Source organism: Curcuma longa, unplaced genomic scaffold, assembly GCF_044706935.1.
Source record: "Curcuma longa cultivar G26 ecotype Majalengka, Jawa Barat unplaced genomic scaffold, ITB_CL_G26_1.1 contig_10876, whole genome shotgun sequence".
Lineage (NCBI taxonomy): Eukaryota > Viridiplantae > Streptophyta > Magnoliopsida > Zingiberales > Zingiberaceae > Curcuma > Curcuma longa.
The window spans coordinates 10680-19059 of NW_027428738.1; the positions used below are offsets into that span (position 1 = coordinate 10680).

The following is an 8380-nucleotide window of genomic DNA, read 5'->3' on the forward strand; positions in this document are numbered from 1 at the left end:
GAAATTTTTGAACCTCTTCTTCGTACTTAGGTACAAGTCTTGAAGGTAGACACATCTATTCCTTATCCATTTTGTAAATGACTCAAACCCTAACCTACAAGTTACAATCCATTGTTAAAATACAGAGGAATCCCTATAGTCTTGGTCCTAGCTAGAAATTAAACACATCCAAAAGCAACAATAATTTCTATGAAAAAAAGTTAGTAACAATATCAATTAAGCATCATTAGGAAAAAGTATAATAATCAGGAGAGAAGAATTCTTTCTCTAATATGCTATTGATGTGCTGCTACACTACAAAAGCCGAAGAGGTCACTTATAAGTTTTTAGGTTGATTCATTGATAACACGTCATGCAGCATCAATAACCAAGACTCAATGGCTCACCAAAACTCAAATTTTATTCAACTGAAAAATGACTTAACATAAGAGATTGGAGTGTCTATTAATGGCCTCAACCAAAAACAAATTTACAAATTAAAAAAAAAAAGAAACATGAAAAGAAATAAACCTAGAACTATAAAAGGACTTAATTAAACTTAAAGATAAATACCATATTTACCAAATAACTTATTCCCTAAGATAATAATATATATTTACCTACTTTATCTTGGCGTACTCAAATTACAACTGACAAGTAATAAAGTTCAAACCTTCCTAATTTGAAAATTAGCAAATTAAAAGTTTCCCCATTAATTGACATTGCTGCACTTCGAATGGAATTTAGATATAGTTGTGTTGGACATTTTGGCCCACACTTGTGCCCAATGCTTGTACTTAACATGCACAGATAGGATCATAAAGCATCAATCTAATGGAGTAGACATAAAAGTAAGAACAAAGATCAAAATATAAATCTGTCTGCATGCATATATGTGATATATTAACTTGTACAAAGGTAAATATAAGCATTCATTTCTACATGGTAGCTCTATGACCATATATTCTGTAGTAAATACAAAATGAACCTACATCTTGTTCTTGAGCTTCCTAATAATTAAATAACAATAAGACTTAAAGACAATGGTAAGATGCAAGGTTTATAATCTCATTCTGAATCAGTCCCTGAGCAAAATGAAATTATTTCGTGACAGTGCAATTCCGTGATACATTACCAACATTGGAGAAACATGAGTTGTGAAACACGACATGCTAGAGAAATGTGAGTCACAACACGTGAGCTAGCATTGGGAGGAAACTAAGATTCCGGCGTAGAGAGGTTTGGCACAAAGGAGATAGCATGAAGATTCTTCACGGATTCAAGGACTTTAAATCATAATAAAAGAAAAACAAAAGCAAACAAAAAAGAGATCGAACCTGAGAAGGACGAAAGGATTGCGACATCAGACCGCTACAGAGAGGGAACGAGGGTGGGTTCGTCGGAGATGTTCAGCGCGCGGAGAGGGATTAGGCAGAGAGGGGTTCGACGGAGAGGATTGCGTTGAGGGGTTCGTCGGAGATGTTCGACGGAGACGAAGTTTAGGATTTCTACAGAAAGATTTCGATGAAGAGGGTCACAGAGGGTTTTGGCAGAAAGAAGTTGGCGAAGGCTTTTGGCGAGATGGCGAAGGCTCTGCGGGGTGCGAACGCGCGGAGGGTTTTGGGATTTAAAAATTTTTAAATTTCAAAAGACTACCTGCAGTGTGATTTTTTAATATTAAATTTTAACAACGCATTCTTAAATGACGTAGAAAAATTTATCGCCAGTATATTTTTTATATACGTCATTATTTATATAAATATAATAATATTAACAACGCATAAGACACGCTATAAATAATATTATTAACGTTTAAAAGCATATTGATTTGTCACATTGTAAAAAATCAAATTTATTATAGTGTTGAAAATCATTATCATATAAAGTAGAATTCATACTTTCAATAGCCTCATGATCGATTTCATAATCATCTATAAAAAAATAATCGAAAAGTAATAATTGAACTAAAAAAAGTATTATTTAATTTCATCCAAATTTAATCTTTATCCATTTTAATAAATCTATCCTATTATAACCAATTAATTAATTATATCAAAAATATCAAAAAAAAAATCTATTATCATTTTTGGCTCGCCTCAAAATGATGAATCTCAATAAATTTCTTCAAAAATTTAAGTCTCACTATAATACTAACAATTAAAAAGAGTATTGAATGATTGAATAAGTAGAAACTTAGCTTAGAATGTCGTCAGCAACATTTTGTTTCACTTTTCTCTTTTTTTATTTAAATGGTTTTTTCTTGGATACCCATGTTCGCTTTATTCTGATAAATAACGAGCCCTACCAGCTTCACGTAGGAAAGACCACTCTACATTATCCTGTATTTAGGATTTGGTTGACATTTCAAGAAAAAAATCCCTTACTTTGGGATCATGATTGAGACTTGTAATCTGCTTTTGAAGTGTGACCTGCAACTTAATCCTGCTCGTTTATTATTTATACATGCTGTTTTCTTTCAAGTATAAAACGTAGTAGGTGACTCTGGTGTTTCAATTCTCCGTGCAACGATAATTTATTCTGCAAGAAATTTCTCCGAGCATGACCAACCCATTTCCATGACGCCGCCCCTACCAAGTCCATTTAGAATAGTTAAGTGGAATCGGGACAAATGATACCTAAATCTAGGGGAAACACAATTGCTCCTATTATTCTTTGGAGAACTTATGAAACATGTGATGCACTACTGGATTCTCCAGTTGTTTTATTGTGACACAGCATATATATCCCGAGGCCATGGCCATCCCTTTAATGACCTATGAAATGAAGAAAGAAGCAGGAAGAAGAAGACATGGTGTGATAATGGGTTGGCTCAACTCTTCGTGATCGGGTGATCGGTCGGATATGAGGAAGAGGTGAGCCGAACCAATATCACTCATGTATGCTTCATTCCTTCTCTCGATCTGATTTCCCCCAGCAAAAGTTATTTGGTAAATTCTGTTTATCTTCTTTAAAGGCTTTCCTCGGTGATATGTTTATATATCCATGTCTCGGAGTTCCTTAATTATGCCTTGCAATTCCCTATAGTTGATGAATATTCTCATGAGAACCTCTAAATCATGCATTCTCTTATTAGCAGATCTCTCAGTTCATTGGTTATCTGACTAATATGCTTTAAGAATTTAATTTGCAGTAAGCACATACCAGTTTCAGCATAGCAGGTATGACAAAAATCTGAGGTCAAAAAAATTCTCAAATTTTTTTCATATAAATTGTAGGCACTTACCCTGATGAGCATGCGAGAGATGATCCAATGGCTCCGATTAAGAAGAACCAGTTGGCACCATTGGTGTTAGCTTGCAAAATATAACATGGCTCCAAATAAGTAGGAACCAGTTGACATCGCTGGTATCAAACTTGTGAAAGATACCAATCCAAATAACATGGGTCCAAAAATGTAGATCAAGTGCTGAGTGAGAATGATGCCAACTGTAGAAAACCTCCTTCATCCGAGTTTTGTTTCAAACTATGTTAAAATTAACACATTATCTAGAAGAAAAAAGAGTTTATGGGTTTGAGTTTTAGTCATCCAATCGTAGGAATCTCTCTCTCAATTGTAGCTAGTGTGTATAAAGATCATTGACTTGTTTTTGTTTGGCGTACCTAAACTCCTTTTTGCTAGAGAAAATTCATTATGAGCAATTTCCCACCATAAAGAAAGTGATTATGCACCTTCGGATCAAGATTGCTGTAGTTGTATGAGACATATTCAAACCTGTTGACAACTTACTCCTTCGACAATTAAGGAGGTAAGCGAACTCATTAGGTTGGAGAGTTTCAATAGTAAAACTTAAAGTGGAGGCATTGTTAGAATTTTCCTAAGCATGAACTGTGTTACGGCTTATGACTCGTAAAGAATCAAATAATTTTAACACGGGATCTTATTGTAGATTTATAGTAAAATTGCAAAAAAATTAGTAAATTAGATTTATAGTAAAATTGCATGAAAAAAATTTTTGGAGTGGATCTTCCATATGGGTTAAGGCAATGACTCCCTTTCTCCCCCCCCCCCCCCCCCCCCCCCCCCCCCTATGGGGATCATATTGGTGCATAAACCATCACATCAAATATATGTTTTGATGTATGATAAGGATAAATTTAAAGTTAGGTTGTTTTGTGGATCTAATATGTGTGTCAAGTTTGCAGGCATAGGTAATTTAACAAAAGTCTTAGTAGGTTAGATAACCAGATATCAAATAGTGAAAAGTCCTAGTGGATTAGATGACCAAACACTAGGCAGTGGAAAATCCTAATGGATCAGGTGACTAGACACTTGGCAAAGGTGTTCCGGAGGTACCAGACAAAGGATGCTACTTGGTGATTTCAGACGACCGGAAGGAGTCCGAACGATCAAATGTATATAAGATCAATTAGATCCAGTTATGATCTTCTGGGTAATTTGAATGAGTGTCAGGCGACTTTAGTATTCGGACAACTGGAGGAGAACCTAGGCAGTCTAAGGAGGTGAGATCCAGCGATCCAGTAGAGACGGTCAAGGATAGAAGTTGACCATGCTCTAAGCGTTCAGAGGAAATCCAGATGACCAGAGGCTACTGAGTTATATTGATCCAGAGTCAAAGTGGATCAAGTTTGAAGCCACATTAGCAGAGTTCAAGCAACCAAAAAGACTTTTGACAACTGAAAAAGTATCACATCAGCATCAATAGGGCTTTATAAAAGGAAGGTCAAGGCTCCTTGTTTCAGTACTCACTAAGTACTCACTAATGTGTGTTTATCATATGCATATTTTCGATTGTATTTTATATGCATTTTCTATATTATATGAGCATATTTGTATTTGCTTTTAGAGTTTTCATCTATTTTTATCTTTTTTATTCGAAAGACTACTTTTTTTTATGTTTTATTGGCAGGAGGTGAAGTTGGAACAATTGGAAATGAAAAACCAAAGGACGACACGATGCAGCCTAAGGAGGGTTGAAGCACCTTGTTTCAGTACTCACTGATGTGTGTTTATCATATGCATATTTTCGATTTTATTTTACATGTATTTTCTACATTACATGAGCATATGTGTATTTACTTTTAGTGTTTTCATCTATTTTTTTCTTTTTGATTCGAAAGACTGCTCTTTTGTGTTTTATTAACAAGAGGTGAAGTCGGAGCACAATTGGAAACGAAAAGCCAAGGACGACACGATGCAGTATGATACATGACCTACTCATGTCCCTTGACATAGCCGTGTACTATCCATGAGGCAGACTGAGCATTAGAGCAGCAACGGGACTTTCAGGAAGGAACATAGCTAGGTCGTGGCACTTGCCACGATCGTGTTCCCCTCTGACATCTTACGAGAAAGCATTCAAATCCCACCACGGCTAGACTGTGGTGCTTGCCACCGTGGTGGGTCAAGACAACACTCCTCTTGATTTTAGAGAAATTTGTTAACCTTCCCTTATTTTTAGAGAATTTTATTAGCCTCCCCTTAATTTTAGAAAATTATGTTAACCTCTTCTTCTCTTTAGGAAAATTTGTTAGCCGCTCCTTTATTTTAGGAAATTATACTAGGGTTTGTCCTAATTTTTAGGAAACACTATCAAGATTCTAAAACTATAAAAGAAGGCTAAAGCCGGTAGTTTAGAGGCATTTGGGATCAGGGGGATTTATAACTATCATTTTGTCATAGTATTTAGGCTTATATATTCATGTTTTTTTATCCTCTCGTGTGTTAAATTCGCATTTATATCATCATATTTCATGAGTTGAATTTATTTTGGACTTTTGATGTGGTTTCTTTTATATTTGTGGAGTTATATACTAATTATTTGAATGTGATCTTTGTAGACAATTAAGGCAAGCCACACACCCAAGGTTAACCAAATCAACTTAGCTTAAAACTATGGTTAAGTGAGGAGACCAATATGGAGCAATTTGGTCCATTCATTTAGATCCTGGGGAAATTTGGGCTGCCCATCAAGATTTGAACAATCCAACTCAAGGAAGAGTTGATCCTAGCCATTGATCAAGATATGGAGTCTTGGATTAAGATTTGAATTCATCCCGACCCTTGGATCAAATTTGAGGATTATCAGTAGTAGATCCTAATCTGATCTAATTCAAATGTGGGATGCTACAATGTCTTTGGGGAACTTCACCAAAAGCAGAGGATCAGCACGCACAATAGAGGATTCTTCTTCCATCTTCCATCACTGACCACCGAAGGTCCATTCACCATCGGGATTAAGGGGATTTCCTTTTCTATCCATCCCATCCTCCTCCGACAATCCATCTTCCATTCCATCCCATGATGCATCTTCCTCATGGATAACTCCCACCTCATTGTCGTTTCTGTTGAGATCGGCTCGGTGCATTACATGTATTTATACGTATAACAATTGTGTGCAGCAAAAATAAAATTATAATTAAACTTAATGTAGGATCGAGAACACGCTAGAGGGGGGGGGGAGTGAATAGCATGTTTAACACTTTTCGATTTTTATAAACTCAGAGTACGTAGTACGTGCGGAAGCGATTAAACGAAATGGAATACTTGCGGAAGCAGTTAAAATAAAAAGCAAAATAAAAGGAATAAATGACACTTTTATTTACTTGGTTCACAGCCCAAAGCTGCTACTCCAAGGCCCACGTTGTTCCCCTCAAACATCGCGGCTTCACAAGAGGATGAGATTCTAAGTTCCACGACAGATGACCTTAAATTTTTATGACAGATGTGTCATCGATCTCTAAGCGTGACACCAACAATTTCACTGCTTGTGCTCCTCCTTGGAAAGTAGAAGCTTGGGACATCCTTTAATCTTCAAGTTCTGGAGGATTTTATTCCTAGCCCTTCTATTGCTCTCAACTCATTGCAATTCTTAATTGTTACACGAGCCAAACTAAGCAATGGCTCTACTGGTAAAGAAACTAGACTGGGACAATTGCTTATCTTCAAGTCACGCAATGAGGTCAGGTTATGCAGGCAGCCAGGCAGTGATTTAGAAAGATTTCCACAGTCAAACAAACATAGTTTTGTAATTGATGGCGGGAGTTGAAAATCAATGTGCTCATCTTGTGTCATGCTCATGAGCTTTGGGCACTCTTTTATTGACAATGACTGTAAAGAAGTAAGCTCTTTCAACCTTTTGACTGACACCCACAATAGTTGTTCACATTTCTGCATTTGAATCTGCTGTAGATGGTGTGCTAGCAACCCTTCTTCTATACTTGTCAAACTTGGACATTCCTCAATGGATAAATCTATAACAGATGCAGAATTAGCTACGTTGCTACTTTCATCAATTGCTTCCCAGAATCTTGGGCAATCTACCAGCCCAACCTTATTTAATTTTAGCCATGTTATTGAAGGAGGAAGGGGAGGTAACATCCGCAGCCTTTGCCAATTTGAAATCTCAAGACTGTCCAAGTAGGGAAATAGATTTCTGTCATCGGAGCAATAGAACTCTTCCCATGCTGGCATTCCATTGAAACGGAGAGTATGTAATCTAGGAAAACAACTGTCTTCTTCTTCTGTTGTGGCAAAAAATCTATCGCCGAGCATTTTCACTTTGAGCAAACTCCGAATCTCAATAGACTTGAGACATGGAACTTGTTCCAAGATTTGAGAGATCCTCCAACATGGTCATGTCCTCAAGTAACAAATCTTCAAGTTGGGAGAAGAACCTGCAGACTTTTGGATCGAACAATTTGTGTAAATTATGGATCTGGACTGGCATTCTCACAAGGGAGAGAGACTTTAATTGGGATAGCTGCCCAACAACTGATAGATCATTCCACCTTCTACAATTTTCAAGTTTGAGAGCTTCCAATCTAGAATATTCTTGTTCGTGTAGCCAATTTGGGAGGTCTCACACCATTGTATCCTCTGATTGTCAGCCTTCGAAGGTTGTGATGTGGCTGGAGACCTTCAAGCACCTGCTCTGAGATTTGCAAATCAATGTCTGAACTGGATTCTTGTGAAAATGTCCATTCTAGCTTCAACTGATCGAGGTGTTCTTTACTCTTCAAGCTAGCAATATTTGCTTCGTCTTTGTTCTGCACATTCTCAAGATTAGTTATACGTAGTCCTCCCCGGAGCTGTTTCAGACCGTTTAATTCAGCAAGTTTGTGTCCATTTTCCTTTACCACTTTGAAAGCAGACAAATTCTGAAGAGAAGTAAGCTTCCCGAGCTCTTTTATCTCAGGAATAAACTTATCTGCTCCATCAAGTTTCCTCAAGCTGATCAACTTCATCATGCCAACTGGAAGACTTTCTAATTTACCACAACCAGATAATATCAATGTCTGCAGATTGTACAAGTCACACAATGACTCAGGCAACCTTCTAATTTGTTGATTGCAGGCTAAGTCAAGATAGTGGAGATGCATCAACTTGCCAATATTGTTAGGCAACTCTTCCAAAGCACAA

General features: G+C 36.9%; 1 pseudogene; it reads right to left on the minus strand.

The window, feature by feature from the left end:
• Positions 1–1791: 1791 nt before the first annotated feature.
• Positions 1792–8373, minus strand: LOC141815816 (putative disease resistance RPP13-like protein 1; annotated as a pseudogene).
• Between the last annotated feature and the right edge of the window lie 7 nt (positions 8374–8380).